This window comes from Carettochelys insculpta, chromosome 2 (assembly GCF_033958435.1).
Source record: "Carettochelys insculpta isolate YL-2023 chromosome 2, ASM3395843v1, whole genome shotgun sequence".
In the NCBI taxonomy this organism is placed as follows: Eukaryota; Metazoa; Chordata; order Testudines; family Carettochelyidae; genus Carettochelys; species Carettochelys insculpta.
Genome location: NC_134138.1, coordinates 168,985,428 through 169,011,608, shown reverse-complemented (window position 1 = coordinate 169,011,608; position 26,181 = coordinate 168,985,428).

The following is a 26,181-nucleotide window of genomic DNA, read 5'->3' as shown; positions in this document are numbered from 1 at the left end:
TCAACAGAAATTTTGCCAGGAAATCCCATCCTACAGTCACGTCTATTGGCAGATGTCTCTCATAGACAGGTAGCCAAGGAGTTTATTCCTTTGCACCAGATGGAAGGGGTCCAAAGTATGGCCATTTTATGGCGGTAGCCCACCACAAAGCTTGAATTGGATAGGTCTGAGTGGGAGCACAGGCTTGGGCCATTAGTTTTCCGTGACCGATCATTCTCCTTCTATCAAGTCAAGCTCCTTGTGTTACTGTTTCCTTTCTTCAATGCCTGAATTCACTTTGCCCTTATGAAATTAGGGAGGTTGTGGAATCTCCATCGCTGGAGATATTTAAGAGCAGTTTAGATAGACACCTGTTGGGGATGATCTAGATGATGTTTGGTCCTGCCAAGAGGGCAGGGAACTGGATTTGATGACTTCTTGAGGTTCCTTCAAGTTCTAGTGTTGTACGATTCTATGATTCTAAGCTGAGGGATGAATAACATCATCCAGAATGAAAACAAAAAGCAGTCAAGTAGCACTTCAAAGACTAGCAAAATAATTTATTAGGTGAGCTTTTGTGGGACAGACCCACTTCTTCAGACCACAGCCATATCAGAACAGACTCTATATTTAAGGCACAGAGAACCAAAAACATTAATCAAGGAGGACAAATCAGAAAAAAAAATGATCAAAGTGAGCAAATCAGAGAGTGGAGGGGTGGGGAGGGGGGAAGGTCAAGAATTAGATTAAGTCAAATATGCAAACAAGCCCCTATAGTGACGCAGAAAATTCTCATCCCAGTTCAAACCACGTGTTAATGTGCCAAATTTGAATATAAAAGACAAATTGGCTGTTTCCCTTTGAATAGTGATGCAAAAATTTTTCTTCAGTAACACGCACACTCTTAAGTCATTAACAGAATGGTCCACTCTATTAAAATGTTGACTAACTGGTTTGTGGATCAGGAGTGTTTTGATGTCTCTTTTGTGCCCATTAACCCTATGTCTAAGAGAATTAGAAGTCTGTCCAATATACAAAGCATCTGGGCATTGTTGGCACATGATGGCATACATGATGTTAGTTGAGGAGCATGAGCATGTGCGTGTGATTCTATGAATTACCTGGTTAGGTCCAGTGATGGTATTTCAAGAGAAGATATGTGGACAAAGCTGGCAGCGGGCTTTGTTGCAAGGAAAGGTTCCAGGACTGGTATTCCTGGGGTATAGACTGTGGCTGTTGGTGAGGATCCTCATAAGGTTGGGAAGTTGTCTGAAGGAGAATACAGGCATGTCACCCAGGAGTATTTTGGTCTCTGTCAGTTGGATCAGAGCAAATGTGATTGTATCTAAGAGCTTGACTGTAAACAATGGATCTCCCAACACCCTACTTACTATGCTCCCTTCAAAGTTGGGAGCTAGTGTAGGCACAACCACTATGTCCTAAGTGTCACCCATAGGTAGGTGAAACAGTGTGTGTACATGTGTGTGTGTGTGTGTGTGCATGCAAGAAACCATTATCCAAGTATTAAAAATTACAGGGTTTCTATCAATAGAACTAGTCTGTGTATAAAGCTAGTCTATGTTGAGTGTTGCTCTCCTGTGGCGTTCAGCTAGTAGGACAATTATTAGAGTGCTCTTCATGATTAAGTTAGGAGGAAATTTGGGGGATTTACGTATTTTTATGAAAACCTAGGATATAGTTTGCAGCTATAATCCTGTCTACACTAGCCCAGGAACTTGTTAGTATCTGTCTGGTAAAGATAAGTCCCATGCAGAATATTGAATCTGAACATCCCAAAGTTTGAGGAACACTGGATTTGGATTCAGATCCCAACTTTGTTCCTGAGCATTGTGCGTTGCTGAACCAGCATCCTGATTCCAAAATGCCACAGAAGATTTGGGGAATCTTTCTCTCAATCTAGGTATGCATATTTCGAGTGGAGCCATCTCTGCTTTCTAGTTTGAATGATATACTATGTTAGGCAGATACGAATGCAGACAGGACAAAACTGTGTTACAGCTAACACTGATGGGATTATTCCTCACAAATTCACTCAGAATTTATTCTTGCACAGAATGTAACCCATTTTCATTAGTGAGTAATTCATGTGCTATAACAAAAAAGTGGGTCCCCTATTACCCCTCATTTACTTAAGATACATTGATGACCTCTTTATGATTTGGACCCATGGTATAGAGACCCTAGGGGTGCGTCTACACTAGCCGGCTACTTCGAAGTAGCCGGCACAACGTCGAAATAGCACCCATCGCGCCTACACACGCCATGTGCTATTTCGACATTGAAATTGACATTAGGTGGCAACATGTCAAAATCGCTATTCCCATCCGAAGATGGGAATAGCGCCCTACTTCAATGCTGAATGTCGAAGTAGGGTGTGTGTAGACAATCCACGTCCTGCTACTTCAAAATAGTGGGGTCCTCCATGGCAGCCATCAGCCGACAGGGTTGAGATGCTTTGTCCAGCCCCTGCGGGTCTTTATGGACCCATGCCCAGCAGCCTTTAAAGCACCACAGACCCAGATTTCCTGTGGCAGGAAGCTGAGAACGTGCAGGCAGCAGCACATGCATGTGCTAGCCCTGCATGCTTTCTAGAGGCCCCAGTCTGCACTGCCACCAGACTTGGCATCGAGCCAGTCCCCCAAGCACTCTCAGGGCTCCCCTCCTGAGGGGACCCAGGCATCCCTGGCAGCCAAGCGGGGGGCCAAAAAGAGGCGGGGCCCCTCCTGGTCGAAGGCCGAGCTCCAAGACCTGCTGGGGCTCTGGGGTGAGGAGAAGGTGCTCCACCTGATGGGGAGCAAGTGGCGGAAACCAGAGGCATTCACCCGACTGGCTGAAGGCCTGGCTGCCCAGGGTCACCCTGCCCGCACTCTGGATCATGTCCGGAGTAAGGTGAAGGAGTTGCAGCAGGGTTACACCCCGGCCCGGGACTCAGCCAGCCAGTCTGGGGCCGCCCCCACTGCTTGCCGCTATTACAGGGAGCTCAGGGCCATCCTGGGTCCCCAGGACACCTCCTTCCCCCCGGCCACCCTTAACACCACGGCTGACGAGCCCCATCAGGCTTCGGAGCCGGAGTCTGGCCCAGAGGCCAGCCCCCCACCCCAGGACCCATCCGAGGAGCCCCGCCTCAAGACAGCGGAGGAAGGGTCCAGCAGAGAGGAGTGGGGGGGTCCAAATACACCTCCCCTCCTGGAGCACAAGCTGGGCGTCCGCCCACTGGGCTTCCTCCGACCGTGGCAATGGACAGTCAGGTATATACCCCACAGAGCACACACCCACGGGCCACAGGGCTGGGGCACCAGACACGACCAGGAGCCACACACACCCCAAGAGGACCCCAACCCACAACTGCCCAGCCACAGCATGGTCCCAGGATGGCAGCACAGCCATCAGCGCCTGTCAGCACCTGCACCCATGGACAGCACTGTGCTTTAACCCCGGGGCGGGGAGGACAATGCTATGGGGACAGCCAACACAGACATCACACCCACTGATGGGGACAGAGACCCAGCACCCAAAGGGGGTGCGGGGGAATGGGCCATGGGCCAGGGCACTGTACTAAGAGCCTTCCCCTCCCTCTCTCCCTCTCTGTAGCGGCACCATCCGACACCCCATGCAGCCAGGCACCCTCCGTCGTCCCCAACAGCCCACGAGAGGTCAGCCACTGCCAGCACCTGGAGACGCCCCCAAGGCCAGGGGGACAGTCCCATCACCGTCGGACCCTGGGGATGGCTCCTGTGGACCCTCATCTCCTGGCAGCTCTCCAGCAGCAGACGGAGCTGACGGAGGAGAAGCTCTGCTTTGACCAGGGGCAGTCTACCTGGCGCTGGGTGATGTGGGAGGACTTCATGGAGGTGTTCCAGGTCATAGCTGGGTCGATCTGGGAGGCCGTCGCCCGGTTCCCACCCCCCGCTGCCCCCCCGGGCCACCCTCTCCGCCGCTGCACCCAATGCCTCCCCAACCGTGCTGCCTCCTGCCCCACCCATCTCACTGCCTGCTGCCCCACCTGCCACCCCACCTGCCTCGCCACCTGCCATGCCTCCTGCAAGCTCCACAGGACCAGAGCCCACTGGGGCTGAAGACCGGCCAGTGGAGGCATCCCGGCCATACTTGCTGGTCCTCCCAGCCCCCAGCCGGCCACGCCGGGGACCACAGACATGGGGGGAGGGTCATGACCATACCTACTGGGGGTCATGCCCCTCTACCCCCACCCCAGACTGATAGGCCAACGGCTGAGCCATCTGCTGGGCCCCCATGTATATAGTTGTTCCCCATGAATATAGTTGTCCCCCTTCTTGTATATTGGTTGCAGTTTCTGTTGTGCACAAAACAAAGTTGGCAGTTTTCAGGAAAAAAAAAAGTTTTTATTTTCCAAACAACAGGAGGCATATGCTTGTTGGGGGCGTGGTGTGTGGGTAGTGTGGGCTGTGTGTGTGGGGGTCTTCTGGGGAAGGCCAGGGAGGCACTCAGTGGGGTCTCCCTGATCGAAGTGGGCCCGCAGGGCCTTGAGGACCCGTATCCCCTCATGGTGGGCCTGGAGGCTGGGTGTGGCAGCTGGCTGGGGGAAGCCCATGCCAGCGTTGACCGCCCACCCCTGGACGAAAGCCTCCTCCTTGCTCTTGACAATGTTGTAGAGCATGCAGCATACGCCCACAACCTGGGGGATGTTCTGGAGGCTGACGTTCAGTCAGGCAAGGAGGCACCGCCAGCAGCCCTTCAGACAGCCAAATGTCCTCTCACCAGCTGGTGGGCATGGTTCAGGCGGGCGTTGAACTGCTCCTGGCTGGCGTTGAGGTGGCTGGTGTACGGGCGCATGAGCCAGGGCTGGAGGGAGTAGGCCGCGTCTGCCACGAGTCAGAGGGGCATGGTGGTGTCCCCCAGAGGGAGATCCCTCTGGGGGATGTGGGTCCCCACCTCCAGCCAGTGGCACAGGCCTGAGTTCCTAAAAACAGGGATATCATGTGTGCAGCTGGGCCAGCCCACGTACACGTCCTGGAAGTGGCCCTGACTGTCCACCATGGCTGCAGAACCACGGAGTAGTAGCCCCTGCGGTTTATGTATTTTCCTCCACTGTGGTCTGGTGAACAGATGGGGATGTGGGTCCTGTCCAGGGCCGTGAAGCAGTTTGGGAACCCCATGGCAGCAAATCCGGCGATGGCTGCATGCAGGTCCCCGAGTCGGATGACCCTCTGGAGCAGCATAGCATTAAGCATATGGACCACCTGCGGAGAGGGAACACAGGCATCCATTAGGGTGTTCAGGGTGCCCCAGGACCCTCCACGCAGGCTTCCCTCCTGGGCACCTCCCTGGGTACCCCCCCGCCCAGTCCCTCCCTCCCTGGCGCCCCTTCCTCCCCAGCTTCACACCCGGCCCCCCGGCCCCCAGTGGGTGTGTGCCCGGGCCTCCTTACCTCCATGATGATGGCCCCAACTGTGGCCTTTCCCACTCCAAACTGGTGTCCCAAGGAGCGATAGCTGTCTGGAGTGGCCAGCTTCCAGACAGTTATTGCAACCCTCCTCTCGACAGGGAGGTGCGCCACATCCGGGTGTCCTGGTGCCTCAGTGCAGGGGTGAGACACTGGCAGAGTTCCAGGAAGGTCTGCCAGTACATGTGGAAGTTCCACAGCCACATGTTGTCGTCCACTCCTGCGTGACCAGCTGCTCCCACCACTCGGAGCTGCTGGGGTAGCTCCAGAGGCGAGGGAGGAAGAGGGAAGCCCGTTGGTCAGGGGCGTCCCCATCTTCCTCTGGCGAGGGCTCCTCTGGCAGGAACCACTGGGTGGCCTCCCAGGCAACACCTAGCAGGGTGCTTGCCCCCTGGATGACTGCCTGGAGGGCCTCCTCTTCCTGCTGCTGCTGCTGCTGCTGCTGTTGCTGCGTGTCCATATCTGCTGTGACTTGGTCTGCGAGAGTGTGGCTACTGCTCTGCAGACCTCATGCTGTGCAGGCCGGCTGTGTCTGGGAGGGGCCCTTTCAAGGAGAGGCTTGCTGTTGACCTGGAAGGGCTAGTCGAGCCTGTGACCTGGTCTGCAGGCTTTCCTGGCCCCTTATTTCAACAGGGAGCACTTGTGTGGGTGGAGGCTCCACATTTCCTTCCAGGGTGGCTCTTTTCACCGTTCCCTGTCGCGACTTCGATGTTGAACGTTGACGGCACCAGCCCTGGAGGACATGTTGACAATATGGGTTGAAGTAGCCTATTTTGATGTTCTTACTTCGAAATAGGCTACTTCGACTTAGTGTACTAGTGTAGACGTAGCCTAGAATAATTCCACAGAGACTTTAAAAATCTGCACCCCCACCATCAACTTATGCCTTGATTACTCCCCGCGAGAGATACATTTCCTACAGTACAAATCAAGGATGGCCTGATCGGTACCACACTCTACCGGAAATCCACTGGTTGCTATAATCACCTAAACTCTTCTAGCTTTCATCCTGCACACCTAACTAGATCCTTTGTTTACAGTCAAGCCCTTAGGTACAATCGCATTTGCTCTGATCCTACTGACAGAGACCAAAAACTACAAGATCTTTACCAAATATTCATAAACCTGCATTACCCGCAAGGAGAAATAAAAAAAAAATTGACAGGGCCAGATGAATACCCACAGACCAGCTACTCCAAGATAGGCCCAAAAAAGCCAAGAACAGAACACCACTGATCATTACATACAGCCCCCAACTCAAACCACTGCAACGCATTATTAAAGACCTACAACCTATCCTTAATCAGGATGCCAGACTCCAGAAGGCCCTAGGTGACAGGCCTCTTCTCTCCTACAGACAACCTCCCAACCTCATGAGGAGTCTCACCAACAGCCACCATCTATACTGCAGGAACACCAGTCCTGGAACTTTTCCTTGCAAAAAAGCCCGCTGCCAGTGATGTCCACATATCTATTCTGGGGATACCATCACTGGACCTAACCAGATTAGTTACAGAATCACCAACACATTCTCATGTTCCTCAACTAACATCACATATGCCATCATGTGCCAACAATGCACAGATGCTTTGTGTATTGGACAGACTTCAAACTCTCTTAGATAAAGTGTTAATAGGCACAAAACAGACATAAAAACACTCCTGATCTACAATCTGGTCAGCCGACATTTTAATGGAGTGGGCCATTCTGTTAATGACTTAAGAGTTTTTGTGCTACTGAAGAGGAATTTCCACACTACTTTGAAAAGCGAGGCTGCTGAACTCTCTTTTATATTCAAATTTGACACACTGACACGTGGTTTGAACTGGGATGCGAATTTTCTGGGTCATTATCGGAGTTCTTTTGCAAACTTGCCTTAATCTATTTCTTGACTGTTCTCACCACCCCTCTATTCTCTGATTTGCTCACCTTGATAATATTATTCTGATTTGTCAACCTTGATTACAATTTTTGGTTCTCTGTGCCTTAAATATTGAGTCTGTTCTGGTATGGCTATGGTCTGAAGAAGTGGGCCTGTCCCACGAAAGCTCGCCTAATAAATTATTTTGTTATTCTTTGAAGTGCTACTTTACTGCTTTTTTCTTTTGATAGTATATAGACTAGCACAGCTTTCTCTCTGTTACTAATGTGCTATGAGAATTATTTTCAGAAGTATTTGTTATTCCTAAGTATTTGCTGAGTAGCTGGATACATTTTCTAGACTATGGCTTTGTGGACTGTTTGTTTCAAATATTGGCTATTCATATTGTGAGTATGACTGGCTGAACAGAGAGACATTTGAATAGGAAAAATAATGAAAAGCAAATTGTAACTATTGCCTTTTCTATGCAAGTTTCAAGACAATAATGATTTGTACAAAACTATGAACACCTTTTGAGTTTCACAGACATTTTCATGCACACCTGGCAGTCCTCCAACTGCCTATGAATAGTGAAAAATAGGATCCCATGAAACAAAGCAACCAAACTTTACATTTTCCTCTTAGAAAATATTCACATTTTTTTGCAACAGTAGCCATGTTAATTGCTGGATCCTGCAAAACAAACAGACCAATTAAAAACACAATATGCTTTTTTAAATTGTAATTATAATCTACATTTTTTTCCTAGAATTTAGGTGGGTTTGCATTTCTAAAGAGTGGCCACTTTTTCTGATTGCACAAATAGCTCACTAAACTTGTCCATGCAGCAGTGTTTCTCAGGAAAAAAAAATGTCTACTTAAACTGTTAACTTTTATGTTTCATCAAGAGTTACAGAAGGCATCAAGTTAAAAGTACTTTAAATTATCCTTACAGATCCAATGGGACAAATTACTTTTCATATAATTAAATTTAATACTATAAAACGTAAGTTGCCAATCCACATTATCATATTGAATTCTATTAATAGTGATTCCACACACAAAGAAACATACTATACCATAAAAATAAAAGATTTAAAAAAATCTTATGGCTATAAAGGTAGTACTAGATTGCCTTATACATCATATTGTCAAAGAGCATAATAAATTTGAAGAGCTCCCCCACTATCAAGTGACACAGCATTTATTTTGTTTAAATACAATGAAATGAAAGAAATATACTCAAAATTAATTTAAGATAATGAAAACAGGTGCTAACATTTTAATAAAATATAAATCTAACAGACAAATTGGACTTGATAGTGTTAAGAATTAAATTATAGATAAAGTAGGGAGCTATTTAAAAGGACATAAAACTGTTGAAATAAAACCTACAGGGGCATCTGAGAAATTCCTGAAGCTTTACCTTTCAAGTGTTCTTGCTTTCCTCAAGAGGAAGGAGTTTGGGAGCCATGAATGTAGCCTCTAAACCACACAAAGTGAAGGAATAAGAGTTCCAATCCCATGGAAGAGTTACTTTGCCATGATGTTCCCTGCCACGTTGCCAAATTTCCAGGACTGTCCTGGAGATGCCAGGAATTAAAGATGAACCTTTAATTAAAGATTATGTTGTGATGAAACCTTCAGGAATATGTCTAACTAAAATTGGCAATCCTATTTTCCTGGCCTCGTTGGGAGAAACCCTTTCAAGTCAAGAAAAGTTTGGCTATTCACTTTAGTGGGGCCAGGATTTCATTGCTTGTCTCCCCATGAATAACGGAAGAGAACATATCTTTAGAGCACAACAAGGCTGATTAAAAGTTAGAAAGCATGCCTTCTAATGTTAGACTTGGAGGTATAGCTACATACCAAATGAAAACCTGTGTTAAGCTTGCAGGGCTTGGGCTGCAGGGAACCTTCCCGCTAAGGCTGGAGTCCAGGCTGTAGAGTCCTGAAAGATGAAGTGGTCCCAGGAGTTGAGCTCCAGCCTGGAAGTCTACATAACAAGAAAACAGCCCTGAAGCTGCATCTGATGAGCATGAGTCAGCTGGCATGGGCCAGCAGCAGACTCTTCTTTGCTGTGCAGACATATAAAGGAAATCTGTCCATTTAGCTTAACAAAGAGAAGGTGAAGAATTGATTGATCAGTCTACATGCATCTATGGGGGAGACAAATATCAAGTAGAAAGCACTTCAATCAAGCTTCAAAAGGTATAATACTATCCATTGGCTGGGAGTTGAATCCAGGCAAATTCAGACTGAAAATGAGGTAAATTTTTAATCAGTAAGGGTAATTAACCACAAGATCAATTTTCAAGGATTGTGTTAGACTTTCTACCACTGGAATTATAAATCAGGGCTGGATTGTTTTTCTTCCTAAAAGCTATGCTGTGGGAATTATTTTGGGGAAGTTCTATGGCCTGTGTTGTACAGCAGCCACCACTGATGACCACAATGGTCCTTTCTGGCCTTGGAATCTCTGAACCTATGAAGTGTGGATACAGAACAGAAGTCACTGCTGCAAAGAGCCGCATTAAATCCCAGGCAGATATGTTCTTCTCTATGTGTTGGATCTCCAGAGAAATGTGCCATGAAGAAAACATCTCCTTGGTCCCAATCTGCCTTATATCATCTTTCACGTCCAAGTCACAGATCTCTAGCAGCATTGAGCTGCAATAAAGGCCTTTTCTCATTCTTCCTGCAAGAGCAAAACATTCCATAGCACACTCCCTCTCCCTCAGCTCTCAGACTGTTATTTGCTCCCTCCTTACATCACAGCAGAAGTAAGATAGTGGTTCAGATTAAAGAACAGCTGAAATGTCACATGGGGATTCAAAAGCTATAACACACAGTTTTGCCTTCAGTGAGTGCTCTGAAAAAATCTTGTCAGTGGTTCCTTTGATAAGTAGATAGCTGTCAATTGCACCATTATTCCTATGCAAATGATAGGGAAATGTCCTTTCTCCTAAAGGCAGGAAGCTTAGAACCCCACTCCACATAACTTCCTCTCAGAGTTACTTCCTGGGACAGGTCCTTCCCCCATAGGATCAGCTTCTCTAAGGATGACCACTATAAAAAATATAGTATTCCTTCCTTTAATTTCATACATGATTTATTTTTTTGGTTCATGTTTCAAACTTTTTATACCATAGATGATCAGAGTGCACAAATGTGGTATCCCAAGAAGAGGATGTACCAACAAAAGACTGTTCTTTAGGTGAGAAAATGTGAAAAAACTACTCTTGCTTCTATGAATTGTTACCACATTTGGAAATATCTCTTGTAAACTCCTCCATGAGTGTGCAAGAAATCTGTTCTCTGCTGGAAGAGGGAGGAGAGGAAAATTAAAAATAAGTTACACAAAGGGCTGTATGTGTGTGAGAAACATCATCCAGCCAATTCATGAGTGTCTCATGAAGTCCTCGAATGCTGACTCTGGACAGCTGAGCTGTCCTGAAATTTAGGGAAAGTAGATCTCCCTTCAGTTTATGGAGAATAGCCTGGTGGGGTGATCTCAGAATTCTGGGTCCACATAGTTATGGCCCCTTCCCTGGCTTGCCTCCAATGCCCACCATACCTCTCATTGGCCGTATCTACACGTGCCCCAAACTTCGAAATGGCCATGCAAATGGCCATTTCGAAGTTTACTAATGAAGCGCTGAAATGCATATTCAGCGCTTCATTAGCATGCGGGCGGCAGCGGCGCTTCGAAATTGATGCGCCTTGCTGCCGCGCGGCGCGTCCAAACGGGGCTCCTTTTCGAAAGGACGCCACCTTCTTCGAAGTCCCCTTATTCCCATGAGCTCATGGGAATAAGGGGACTTCGAAGTAGGCGGGGCCCTTTCGAAAAGGAGCCCCGTCTGGATGCGCCACGCGGCGGCAAGGCGCATCAATTTCGAAGCGCCGCTGCCGCCCGCATGCTAATGAAGCGCTGAATATGCATTTCAGCGCTTCATTAGTAAACTTCGAAATGGCCATTTGCATGGCCATTTCGAAGTTTGGGGCACGTGTAGACGTAGCTATTGATATGAAACTAGTGCAGATACACTCTGAAGCAATCAGGGTGAAGCAATCCCTCTCATGGTCTCCGTCTCCATCTTGCACACACACCCACACCCCGCATCACACTTTCATTATATGTAAGTCCTTGTTTTAGCTATTCATTCCAGTTTGAATTTCAGCCAAAAATATACATCATATGCTGTAAATAATTGGCTCTCCAAGACTCACCTTAACCTCAGTTCCAACTTTTCTGTCATTTTTGGCTTCCTCAGGCTAGTATACTATACGAAATTATATTAACAAAGTAAAATTGCTATAATTAAAGGCTACATATACACACATACACATACTATTATGTATGTTGATATTTTACTATAATGTGGTAAATATCGGTCTTTCAAGTCTAATCCAACACTTTGTCACATCACATCTTTCTTTGCTATGTTTAGTTTAAGGCAGTAAGCATTCAATGGCATAGACCTGATTTTTTTTGTTTGCAAAGTACCATGTATCCTTTTGTTGCATAATGTAATCTGCATAGTAGCCAGAACAAAAATCCTGTTAAATGGAGTTGCAGCTTCAGGTGGAGTAAATATCAGAAATCCAAATCTGAAAGGGTTCACCTGAATAAAGCTTTAGCCTTATAAACTGAAACCACTTTATATCCAAGGACCTACACACACAGGTGACACACAATTAAGTCCTAGAACAGCCATGTAACGTAAGTAAAAAACCTCATTGTCTTTGTAAAAGTGGTTCTTCAAGAATGTTGCTTCAGCACAGTCACACAGGCGAAGCATGCTGCCTGTCACCACCTTTCTTCCGGAGCATTCCAGAAATCAATACCCTTTGCAACACTGAAGAGTTGTAATTAATATAGGACCATGTGACTGCAGCTGCATCATTTCCTTTCACTACACTCTGCAGCATGATTATAAGACCAAGGAGAAGATGATCAGGTACGTGAGTATGTGGGGGAAGGGATCAGTATAATCTATGACAAATTATAAAGAATATACCAGCTATTGTCCCAGCCATTTAAAATCACTTTGTCTCTCGAGTGAGGTGATGGCACCCACTTTTTCAGGGCTGCAAAAGGTTTCACCATCATGTGGGGGTGCCTGTGTTGACTTTTCCAGCAGAACAAATCTGCTCAGTAGAAACAAAGGGTGCATCTACACTAGCTGGCTACTTCGAAGTAGCTGGCACAACGTTGAAATAGTACACGTCACGTCTACATGTGCCGTGAGCTATTTTGATGTTGAAATCAACGTTAGGCGGCGAGATCGAAATTGCTATTCCTATCTGAAGATGGGAATAGCACCCTACTTTGATGCTGAACGTTGAAGTAGGGCGTGTGTAGATGATCCGCTTCCCACTATGTTGAAATAGTGGGGTCCTCCATGGCAGCCATCAGCTGAGGGGTTGAGAGACGCTTTGTCCAGCCCCTGTGGGGCTCTATGGTTGCTGCATGCAGCAGCCTTAGCCCAGGGTTTCTGGCTGCTGCTGCTGCTGCTGCTGAAGCTGGGGGTCCATACTGCGTGCATGGGGTCTGCAACTGGTTGCCGGCTCTGTGGATCTCGTGCTGTGCAGGCCGAGTGTGTCTGGGAGCGGCCCTTTAAGGGAGCAGCTTGGGGCTTTGCTGGCCCCTTATTTCGACAGGGAGTGCTTGCATGTGTGGACGCTCTACGTTTCCTTCCGGGGCAGCTCCTTTTGATGTTCTCCATCGCTACTTTGACGTTGAATGTGGATGGCACCAGCCCTGCAGGATGTGTAGACGATACGCATCAAAGTAGCCTATTTCGATGTTCTTACGTCGAAATAGGCTACTTCGACTTAGTGTGCTAGTGTAGATGTAGCCAAAGCATTTTTCTCCCACAAAGCACGTGTGCACTTGGTAGCAAGTTTACTCGATTTCCCAATCTCAGTAAGTATCCACAGTGACAGAGTCCTAAGAAACCAGAAGTAGCCTTGGCCCCAGTGACACTAATGGAAGGCTCACTCTCAAGAGACAACATTCTCAGTAGAAGTGAGACCCTGGTGCCCACAGAAGGGCAGAGCCATGACACTCCAGATAGGGATATTGATGAGTCAGACACTGACTGCTTTTTGTCTCTATGGTTACCTCTGCGTGATCTGATATCAAAGTCAAAAGCAATATGCACTGTCCCTTCATGGAAGCTGATCCAGTGATGGATATTTGTCAGACTTTTTCTGTCAGAAATGCATTGCCACCCCATACTTAACACTTTGGGTGCAAATATGATGTCATAATATGCCAATCAATGATTCAGACAATAAGCTTCCTCCAGATGGGAGAGACAAAGAGAATGCATGTGCAACTTTGGGCATATGGAAAGGAAAAATAAATGGAAAGCGTCACTTGTTATGTGGATTTGAGAAGGACTTATCAGCCATTATGAAAGGTCATGAAAGGTTATGAGTCCAGAAAACAAATCTAAGATGTAGTGGCTTAAACCTCCTGATGCAAATTAACTATCTGCAATACAACGTATAACTACAATGCAATATACTTTACCAATAAAATTTAGGGAACCTATATATGAACAACTCCTGTGTCTTCCTCCTATCATGGAAAAGTCCTTACGCATGCAGTCAGTCACAGAAAGGAAAGACCTGAGATGGTTGCAATGATGCAGATATTTTATAACTCGATCTGATACAATCTTCCCACAAAACTAAGCAAATGGACAGCAAAAATGGCAAATGACATTTAATGGTGATCTAAAGTAGTGCACACTGAAAAAAATAATCTCATCTAAGCATACAAAATAATGGGGAATAATTTAGCTATAACCACTCAAGAGAGATCTTGGAGTCATTGTGGATAGTTCTGTGAAAACATCTCCTCAATGTGCAGCGTCAGTCAAAAAAGCAAACAGAATGTCAGGAATTACTAAAAGAGGGCAAGAGAGAATAAAGCACAGAATATCATATTGCCTCTGTATAAATCCATGATATGTCCATACCTTGAATGCTGCATACAGATGTGGTCGCTTCATCTCAAAAAGATATCTTGGCATTGGAAAAGGTTAAAAAAAGGGCAACAAAATTGATTAGGAGTTTGGAACGGGTTCCATATGAAGAAAGATTTAAAAGACTGACTTTTCAGCTTATAAAAGAAGAGATTAAGGGGAGATAAGATCTATAACATCATTGCAGATATGGAAAAAAGTGAATAAAGAAAAGTTATTTGTTCCAATAACATAAGAATTAGGGAGTCACAAAAAGAAATTAATAAGTAGCAGGGTTAAAACTAACAAAAGGAATTTTTCTTTCATACAGTGCACATTAGGCCTGTAGAACTCCGTGCCAGATGATGTTGTGAAGACCGAGACTTTCACAGGGTTCAAAAAAGAGCTAGATAAATTTAAGGAGGTTAGATTGTCATTGGCTATTAGCCATGATGGGTACGAATGGCATCCCTAATCTCTGTCAGAGGTTGGAAATGGATGATGGGAGAGAGATCACTTGATGATTACCTGATCTGTTCAGTCCCTGTGGGCAGCTGGCATTGGCCACTGTCGAAAGATAGGGTACTGGTTTAGATGGACCTATGGTCTGACCCCGTATGGCCATTCTTATGTTCTTGAAATTGAGAAGCACTGCCAGGAACTTATCTACAAAAGTTCCTCACACACCCTACATTGGGCATGCAATTAGCAGGTGTGAATATCTACATGACACCTGAAAGAATATGTATAATGCTTTCAATTGAGCTGGTAGATAAACAAAAACAACATGCATTTAAGTAACTTCCCCAAAAACAGCCAATAGTGGAGTCAAGCACAGAATCTTAGCGTTTGGACTTCTTCCTCTTTGCTTTACCTATTAAACCACAAGTATAATCAGTAGCTACCAAACACTGCCCTACTATACCTGATTAGAACATAGTAAAAATAATTATTCTCTGGTACATTCCTAACTTAATTGAATAGGTGCTGGAAAACAGAAAGAAATGCACAACCTTTGACTAATAGTTAAAAGAGAGAAACTTCAGTTATCACTTGTGCAGGGGAGAAGAATTCCTATTGAAAGCATTTTAAGTGGAAATTGAAAAGCTGAACTCTCATTAAAAGAAAGTGGACTTTCTCTTCATGTAGTCAGAAAAGAAAGCTAAATTATTAAAAAGGTAAGAAGAAGCCAAAAGCTAATGGTATTTTGTCTTCACTTTTGTTAAACTATCTCATGGCAATGTATATATTACTTTGAAGAAGTTTAATAAATCAATTAAAATCTCCCTGGAATGTAATGTCGTTGCCTTGTCACTGTTACTCTTCATCCTTATAATAACTGCTACTTATTTGTGGGCTCACAAGCTGTTTCAGTAGAGGTTTAATTAATTGCATAAATCTTTCTAGAAGCAAAGCAGTCTTCCTTTTATTTCTTTTAAACAATGACTTTCAAACAACATTTTATTTCAATTAGAAATGAATTTCAACTTACTGGACATTTAAGAATTCATAATCTCTGAGTGAGCATTGTTCAGGTTTAACGTAAATCCCTGCACTTAAAAGAGCTTTGTTGAATAAATCCAAAACTCCTTAGGGTTCTCAGATCTCTTGTATTGACATCTGGAAGAAATAATATCCCCTGCTACTGTAGCATTTTTTTTTCTTATGTGTTGTTCTCTATAAGCCATGGCTTGTTTGTAACAAAGCCCTTAAATAGTGTTAAAAGCCTGGGAATGGAGCCATGCCAGCTGAGGGTATTGACTTTAGGGTCAGATTTTCAAAGACATATATGCAGTATATTTACTTTATTCTCACCACTCAGATCTGAATCACTGATTTAATATAAGTGAATGCAAATCTTCCAGAGGTATTAAGGTAAGTGTAAGACCAGGGAGGTATATAAGATGATCAGGAATATTAATAGGAGATGGCAGCCAAAGCAGTTGGTGATCAAAGATAAGAGCGATGAGATACTCATGAACAAGAAGGAAGTATGCAGCAATGGACAAGATATTGCACCAATCTGTACAAAGCACAGTTGGACCCAAGTGTCTCAGAGTGAATGATCAAAGAACTGAAAGAGCTATCACCACCAAGCATTGAAAGCAAGACTGATATTTTGAGGGAGGAAGTAGAAAGAATAGTCAAAGAATAAAAAACAATAAGTGCCCTGGAAATGATAAGATCAAGGGAGAGATAGTCAAATATGGTGCAGAAAGTATGATTCAGAAAATACACCAATTATGTAACATAGCGTGGAAAGACGGGAAGGCACCTAAGAAATGGACATGATCTATGCTGGTGCCAATACACAGAAAGGAAGTGCATCAGAGTGAAAGAACTACAGAACAATTGCTCTAACAAGTCATCTAGGCCAGGTGCTCATGATGATACTGATGGAAAGAATGAGATAGCAGCTAGTAGAATATCTAGTGGATGAGCAAGCGGGATTCAGAAAAGGTAGAAGTACCATACAGCAGATATTGGCACTAAGACTGATAGTGGAAAAAGCTCAAAGAAAGAACAAGAACATCTACAATTGCTTCATCAATTTTGAAAAGGCATTTGACAGTATAGATCAGAAAGTGACTTGGGCAGTGTTGAAGTCATGCAGATTGGATAGCAGACTGATACATAGGAAATAGAAAGGAAGATCAGTAGAGACATGATTGAACTAGAGAATGTAGATAAATTCACATATCTGGGGAGCAACATAACACAATCTAGATTGTAAGAAGGCAACAGCAACTAGAATAGCAAAAGCAAGAGTGAGTTTGAAGGCAATGGATAAGCTCTGGAAAAGCAAAGTGATTAGTGTGGGAATGAAGCTGAGCATCTTGAAAATGTGTGTATTCAGCAGCTTGTTGTACAGATGTGAGACGGGTGATAACAAAAGATTTGAAGAGAAGGGTATTGACATTCAAGAGAAGTTATAGAAAGATCCTGAGACAGTATAGATGCAGAAGGTCATCAGCGAGGAATTATATAGGAAGAGACAGCAGAAAGAGAACCTTCTACAGAAGGTTGTACAACAGAATTTACAGCTATTTGGGCATATCTGCAGAATGGACAATGAGCAAAATCAAGACTCTGCTATTTGGCATAATGGACAGTTCAAATAGGAGAGGCAAACCCCACAAAGAATGGGTCGATGATATAGCAGATTGGTGCAGAGCTAGTCTACAGAAACTAAGCCACTCCACACTGGAGAGGAAAAGATGCAAGGAAATAGTGAAGGAGGCATCAGACACAACAGGCCTTGAGCCCACAGTTATTGATTATGATGATGCTGAAATCTTCCACTAACAATATATAGTTACAAATAACAAGATGTGCTGTGGCATCTTAGAGACTAACACACATATTAAGCCATGAGCTTTCAGGGGTAAAACACTTTCATCAGATAAAAATGGAGAGAAAAAACAGAATCCAGGGTTTATAAATTGAGGGCGGGGGCAAAGAGAGAATTAAAAATGTAGCTGTCCTTAGTAGGGCAAATTAATGATGCAAACAAAGTAGGATGTTCCTGTCAATATTGACGATGGGGAAATTTCCCTTGTAATCCATAAAATAGTTAAGATTATTCAGGCCAGGGTTAAAAGTGTCAGATTTGCAAATGAATTCCAATTTAGATGTTTCTCTCTGTAATCTTGTGGTAAAATTCTTCTGTGGAAGAATGGCTACTTTTAAATCCATTATTGAACGTCCACGGAGCTAATAATAAAGCCCTCTGAATTGGAATTCTTTAACAGGGAAATCTTAAATAAGAGTAGGAAGGTTATATTATCTCTGTATTTAGCAGTGGTGCAAATGCTATTGTAACACCATGACCTGGTCTGGCATCTACAGATCAGGGAGAAATTTGATAAATTGCAGAGGGTTCCAGGAAGTGCCACGAAAATGATTAGAGGATAGGAAAATATGCTTGTACTGATAGAGCTAAGGCTCTTTATTTAGCTTAACAAAAACAAAAAAAGGTTAAGTTATGACTTGATCACAGTCTCTAAGGCTATTTCTAGACCACAGGTTTCCGTCAACAAAACTTCTGCCGACAGACGTTTTGTCAACAGAGGGCACATCCTGACTGCAGATCTCTTGGAAGAGATCTGCCAGTCGAGAGCATTCTGTCAACAACGTTCCACAAGGAAAAAGGGATATTTCATAAAAGGGGGGTTCTGACATTTGGACCTGTGTGGATGGGTTAAACATTGGAAAAGCCTCTCCCAACAGAACTGTCAGCAAAAGACACGCAAATGCATTGTGCAATTTGTGTATCTTTTGCTGACAGTTCTCAGCAATCTAGACACAGCATAAGCACTCACACTGAGATCAAATAATTGATAATAGACTTTTCAGTCTATCAAAGAAAAGTGTAATGAAGTCCAATGGCTGGAGCTGAAGCTCAGCAAACTCAGACTAGTTATACAGCACACATGTTAAAGAGCAATGGTGATTAACTATTAGAAAAACTTACTCTGAGCTGTGATGGTGTTCCTGTCACTTACACCGAGGGGTTTTATTTTTTCCCAAAAAGATATTATCTAATTCAAAAAGGAATTATCTGAAGTAAATCCTATGCCCTACATTGCAGAGACAGTCAGATTAGATGAGCACGGTGGTCCCTAAGAACCCATGAATCATTCTGTCGGTTCTGCTTTTTACCACAAAAGTTAATTTGTGGTCTAAGAGCCAAGGGCCAGACCTCCAGCCCTTTGAAACTGACTGTAGTGGTATTCTGGTGATTTACACCAGCTGAGAATCTAGTCCACCCTAGCTTCAGTTACAGCTAAGGGGAAACATTCAATATGTTTAAAAATTAACACAGATCATTTGGGAGCAGCAATTTGCAACCAGCTCTACTCTATCGTTCTATTGAAATCCAGGTGGTAGCTGGATTTACGTTAGTGTATCTGAGAGCAGAGTTTTCCTTTCACCCCATCATTTTAGTTATTTTCTAATCTTCATGGTGGTTTGGTTTGATGTTATGTCCATTATGAGATTTTTTAGCCTTTCCAGTAATGGTATTTTCACCCCTAGGCCATAACCTCTTGATTTGTCTCTTGTTTCTCCAAGCATATTACTTCTGCAGTCATTTGCATATTGCTTTTATGTGAGTCTTCAGATTTTGACCAAATATCTATTAGTGACATCTTTATGTGGTTTTCAGCTGTCCTAATTTTGCAAGCCAGATGCAATAGTGCAGTGTAATTATTATAAAATTGAAGCAAACAGGGCATCATGCTCTGTAGCTGAGCACATCATGTATCCCCACTTGCCCATCTTAGTGCTTTGTTTTATTTTATACTGCCATTTTTAAAGGAAACAACTGAATGCAGAAATGGGTATTTGAATTGCCTTATATTTTAAAAACAAATGTAAATTACAAAATGAAACTAATGAAATTTGCAGTTAATCTGTCACTACTATTCTTAACTCATCCTGACTGCACCTACAGATATTAATTAGAAAAATCTTATTTCTTGGACTGTTTATGGAATAAAGCCAAGTTCTGCCCTGATTTACACCCCCTCTGGGTTTCATTGGCTTCACTGGGATGGGATTTACCAGGGCATCTGCTGAACAGATTTTGAAGCATGAGACTATATTGTGCCTGAAAACCTTCTGGAGCCACGTAAGAGGCGGAAGGAGTGGAACACTCTGTGAGCATGTCCCTTGCAGCACAACATAACACTAAACTTTCCTGCCTCAGTTGCCCTCCTCTGCTCCTGCCCAGCATCTTTAAAACAATATTCCCCTCTTTCTGGGGTCTAATTCAACAGACTTGATATGATTCTAAAGCCCCCACCCTTTGGTCCACCCCTAGGTTCAAGCTTCACAGACTGGATCTGTGAAGCCAGTCTCACCTTACATTCATGGTTGATACATCCTTTCTTCTGGGAACAGAGACCTGTTACTTGGCTTGGAGCTCGCTTTAGGATATAATTGCCCAGTTATCTGACATCTCTTTGGACCCTTCTCAAGAGGCTCTAATAACCAAAACACCCGGCTTTACTGGTTTAGAAAGAGCGTGGAGCCTTGTCTTTCCCATTTTTGAGCTTCTTGAGGGATTAATGGCCTCGATTTTCCAGCTCCTTTCCCCTTCCAGAAACAAGCTTGTTCTTGGGACCATCTTCCTGTCACCAATATCTGTTTTGATTATTCCTTCATATCCCTTCCCCAGACATCAGAATAGGATTGCCTCCTTAGGCCTTAAAGGGCCATACCCTGTTATACTTCTATTGAATCTAATTAGTTCTCTCTCTAGATTGAATGTTAAATATTCATGGAAAGTGTCAATACCATTTTGAGTACGAGAGATGTCACGGTTCAGCTGCACCTATACTCTACATCCATGGTTCCTCAAGCACCCCCACTCTTTGTCTCCTAGCACCCCAGCTGTCACTTCTCTTGGGCAGAAATTTGCATCTTCCTCTCTCCTGGCTGGGATATTAAGGCTGCATTGCTACATGGTTTACACTTGGATATTCACAGCTAGTCAGGCTGCCTAAGACAGGCCAGTGTTGGCAATTTGTTGTCTTTCCAGAAGCTATAAATTGCATAATTGCCTGCAATCGCAAATTACCACATAACTCCATAAAAGCAATCACATTTCTTCATAAGGAGAAAGCATTACAGAAAAAAAACATTAAAACCTACACACTTTCTAAAAAGCTACCATAGGTCATTCCATCCCAAACCTTGAGCTCTGGTAGGCGTCAGTCCTTCAAAATCCTGACTGTTTTTTTTTTCCCGTTCCCCAGTGGTTACAAGCCAATAACTTTCAAATTCAGAATCAGAGCCCAATCTTGACTGTTACCCTCTTCCCAAGTATTCTCCAGAAAACCCACTTCATACTTCTTAACCCAAAAGTCCATTCTTCTCTTACACATTCTAAGTACAGGTTGAACCTCTTTTGTCTAGCATTCTCTGTGCCTGGCAACTTCCATTCTGTGGCATGATTTTAGTTAACTGGATATTCACTTACAATAGGTGTGGCTACAGTCCCACAAAATTTGTTTCTAGCCCCCACACGGGGCTCTTAGTGTTCCATGTTGCTATTTAGCTCTAATTTACCCCTAAATATCTTCTAAAAGCCCAGTGAGCAGTGGACATGTTGGTACAATTGTCAGATAATACTAACCTTCCAGGGTTCAGTACTGATCAGGTCCCAGGGTTGCTAGACTGTATTTCAACCTATATAGTCTTTTGAACACCCAGGTTTCATGTCACATCTCTTACCCATCAAGGTTACATGCAACTGAAACCCACAATGATATACAAGCTTTGTACTGAATTCACTGACTTCAAAGATAATTAAAACTTAGTTCAATAATCTTTCCCAAAAATACACAGAAAAATGTCATATGCCACAAATGAAACTTTCAAGCAAAGACATATGGCATTATTCCTTTTTAAAAATGTCTGACATAGTTCACATTACCAGCAGCATGTTCTAGTTTATAATGTTTGACCTCGCAGTTCCTCCTCAATGTTAATTTAACTTAACTTTTTGCATCTGTTTTCATAGAACTCCAGCACTCAAATTATATCTAACAAAAGCAAAACTGAACTCTAAGTGCTTTCCTATTTTTGTATCTTTCAAATACTTTAAGTGAAACAAGAGAAACCTAAGGACAATCTATCTTCCTAACACATTTGGAGTATGATATTTGCTTCAAGGACAGTCATAAAAAGTTGTTAGGGTGAACAGTCTCAGACTTTGGCAGAGTAACTTAAGGACTATGGTTACACTACAGATTTCCCAACAAAACTTCTGTCCACAGAGTGCGGACACAACAAAAGCCAACTGGAAGAATGCTTCGCTCTGTTGACAGAGCGACTGGACTGTCTGACCACTCTCCTGTGTTAGCCAATGACCAGGTGAGATGCCACTTATGCCCTTGTCTATGGCAGAGCCCACCAGTGACTAGGCTGAGAGCAGCTGAAAGCAGCTGGGTTCTTAGTTTTGTGTTCGGTTTGCACAGTAACAGGAGGAGTCAGGTTACCACTTAATCAATTACTTTGTTTATTTATCTAACAAGTTAATCTCTTACTGTTACAATGTTGCTTGTTTACCTAGTGAGTTAAGCTCTTGTGGTTACAGTTGTTACAAGGTTTATACTTTGATTACACATAGCTAGCATACACTCTAATTCATAGATCTATACTTGTTAAATGCATGCAAAAAATAAAAAGTAAAATACCTAGCAGGTCTTATTCTCACCCCTGCATTACCAACGTGGCTTGGCCAGTTTCTCTCTCAATCCCTTGGGAAGAAGTCCTTTGTCCCTTTTTCTCCAGGAGTTGGGCATCCCTGGGGACCTGGGGAGACCCCCCCTCCACCATCCTGTCCAGCAGAAAGATGATTGGAGCTCAAATAGGGGGTCTGCCGGACCCCTCTTTTATACCCGTTGGGTCACATAGGCTTCTTCCTTGTTTCAATTGAATTAAACTGTCTGATGCTGGTTCTCACAGGGAGTTCAAGGGTGTAGTTTACACCTGTGAGGTAGACAATTAGGGGCATTTGTGTCGTAATGGGCTGGAGATTTTTCCTCGTGTCTGGGACAAGCGTCCTGGTGAATCAACTGATGGTAATTAGCCAAGGGCAGTCTGAGGCCCAGATGTTAATTAACCCATTGTTCTTATTAGCTTTACTCCAGCGCTTCAAAGGCCATGGCTAAGATAAGCCCATCTGTGCTCTCAGGCATTCCAGGGCTGGGCTATTCCTTTTAACCCTTTCGTGCTCTGAAGCACCTAGGGAAGGCAAGATGGAGTAGAGCAAAAAGTGCGGGGGGGGGTTCTGTCTGGCTACATCCTGACAAAACAGACACCCAGAACAACAGCAGATAGGGCTGCCCTATGTTCTGGATGCTGTGTCTGTTGAGAGAATGCCCACCCCACCACCCAAGCATCCACACAGCTTTTTTGTCAACAGAATCTGCTGGCAGCAGTGCTATGCCTCATGGGTGAGAGGCAGCATGCTGCCAGCGAAAGTGCTGAGTTTTGTCAATAAACGGGTGGCAAAACACATTTTGTGTGTGGACTTTCCACCAGTTTTGTTTGTAACCATAGCCAAACAAATTTAAAAGTAACTGCGACTGCCCAAAGGAGATAGCTCTGAAGGACATTTGATTCCTTGAGTGCACAGTTACTCAAATCAAGGCAAGAGTCAGTCCCCAAGTCAGTAGGTATGGAACCAGTAGTGGAAGTCTCCCCACACAGAGAAGGGACTGTGCACATAGCTTGAAAATGTGTAGTAACCTCTGTCCTGGTATGGTGTTCATGTTCTAAATGGCTTATGCAAAAGGGCCCAGTGCCTGTAGCTCAAAAAGCGCTGGATTTAGAACACTGTAAATAACAAAAGAGCTTAAAGTGAAGGAAGAAACCAGGAATAACATGGATATTTTTTCCTCACATGCTGGTTAAAAAGCTCTGGAGGACCCCTGATATAAGAGGTGGTGTTTGGTGAACTATTGGGTGGAAAGTTGAGGCCCAAAGATTCTGTGCCAGTGTAGCAGTTCAGAATGGAGGCACTTGAGAAGAACTGATTGGAAGCCCTTCTGATGAGTTTCAGAGACCACAGTCCCACTTTACTCTCTTACTGCCTCAAGTGACTATATTTTCCTGCCATTGCCAGAGTCTTGAGTACTTGTGCACTTGGTCCCACTTATTTTCAGTCTGACACATAATAATCTAATGCCCTGTGGTCTGTAATACTTTGGTCTAGTTTTTGGTTGTAGGGTGTGGTGCTTGAGTGCTAGGTTGTGATGGTGGCATATGCTATACTTGAGATCAAACCAGATGATCTGATGATCCCTTCAGGCCTTGCAGCCAGAGAATTTATGACCAAGAATAGCAAGCATTACCAAGTGAGGGGAGCCAGAAAGAGGAGATGATTTATCGGAACATCCCAGCACAGTGATGGGACACCATAGTCCAGAAGGCTTGGCCAACTTCCTCCATCTTGAGAACCTAGACTCTATCTTGTCATCAGCACATCAGAGAGCCCCTTTCATCTTTCACTAAAGTCTGCCACCTGCTACAGATTGGCTCAGGTGGCTAGCTGCTTCTTCTTTTTTTTTTTTTTTAAATGCTCACCAGCCAAGTTTTGGTTTTGCAGAAGCCAAATAGCGGGCACTTGAATCTTGGCTATATTTTATCAAAGCATCTTTTACAAGCTGGTATGTACCTCACAGCAAAGAAAGTCTGTATTGGTATTTCTGGGATTTGCATGTGGATCTGGAAGTGGATATGTATGTAATGCCTTCTAACCCTCTAATTACTCCTGGGATACTCGTCCACTCTTCATGAGGAATTCCAAAGCCTAGATATTTGGATATCACTATTTAAAATAATTTTTGTGTGAACTATATGACTGGGTGAGTGATCTGATACATGATTTTATAACAAAAAGGCAGTTATGTAAATGTATTCTTTGTTTCTCCTGCCTACATTTTCAAACCCTCTTTGATATCTGATTATATTGTCTTCCCTACATTCCTGTGTCTAGTTCCCAGTTCCTAAGGGAATCAAATACAATATCACTGTGTAACTAGCAGAATTAGAATTTAGAATTCTCCGCAGGCAGCTCCCCCTTTCTGTGCTTAGGTAAGATAAGCAATGGAATGGAGACACTGCTGCATCAATCAATAATTCATCTAAAGTAAATGAAAATAAAAAGTGCTACTGTCACCACAGATGGGACCTAAGACCTTGCTTATGATGGGAATTCTAAGGTTTGCATCAAATCTGACCTCTCTTTACAGTACTTCAGAGTAAGAACTTGCACTTGTGGAGTTTAGCTGTCTGCTGAGATCCATAGGTGGCAATTTAAAAAAAAAAAAACCATAGCAGAGGCTCAAAGATAGTAACACTATAAACTTGGGGGTGATGGGAAATTACCATAATATCATAACATGAGTGTGTTCTCTGTGGAAAGAACTAAAAATCCATTTTATAAAAGCAACCGCAAGTGAGAAACAAAACAAAACAACAAACAACATTTAAAATATAAAAACATTTAAAATATAAACATATAAAATCCATTTTATAAAAGCAATCACAAGTGAGAAACAAAACAAAACAACAAACAACAAAACAAAACAACAAACAACAACAACAACAACAACAACAAACTTTTATCAGCCCTTTCTTTCTCTATTTCTCCCCAAGTGCTTTGCTAGTTTGGATAAATTGTAGCGAAGATTCAAGTGCCCGCTATTTTGCTTCCACAAAACCAAAATCTGGCTAGTGTGCATTTAAAAAAACCCAGAAGCCAAGCTATAGCACGTAATTCTGGTAATATGTATTTACAAGTATTTAGGCTACAGTATTATGCTAGGAAATACAACTGAAACATGCAAGCAACTGGTATGAACACACACCACTTCAAATGAGGCCTTGCGTATTTCTTTATGACTTGCTTCAGGGAACATGTGTAGTGCTTGTCCAGTGGCTCATGTTACCTCTTTCCCCATTTCTCCAGCATTTCCTCATTCCCACAGAATCTTCCTCTCTTGCGCAAAGGCTGACTGAAATTTGCCATTGTTCCTTTTTTTCCCTCTGTCACGTCCGGTATATTTCAATTTTAACTCACTTTCAAATTAACCCGAAACTCAATCATTGAAACACATGTAAATGTAAAATCCACCTATTTGCAACTTTTATTCACCCTTACAACTGAATTGTGGGTATGAAAGGCAAAATATTCTGTTAAAGCTCCCTGCAACTTCTCCACTATTATATTTGGTAGGACAGCCGTGTTACCAATCAGGAACATGTGTGTTTTAGACTTCAGTTTGCATGGAGGGTTTTGGATGCAGAGGCCATTCTATCTGTAGATCAGGCAGCTGCTTGAGGCAGCACATTTCTGATTTGTATGATGGTGGAAGGGAAAAAGACTGATGGAGCTGCTGAAGGAA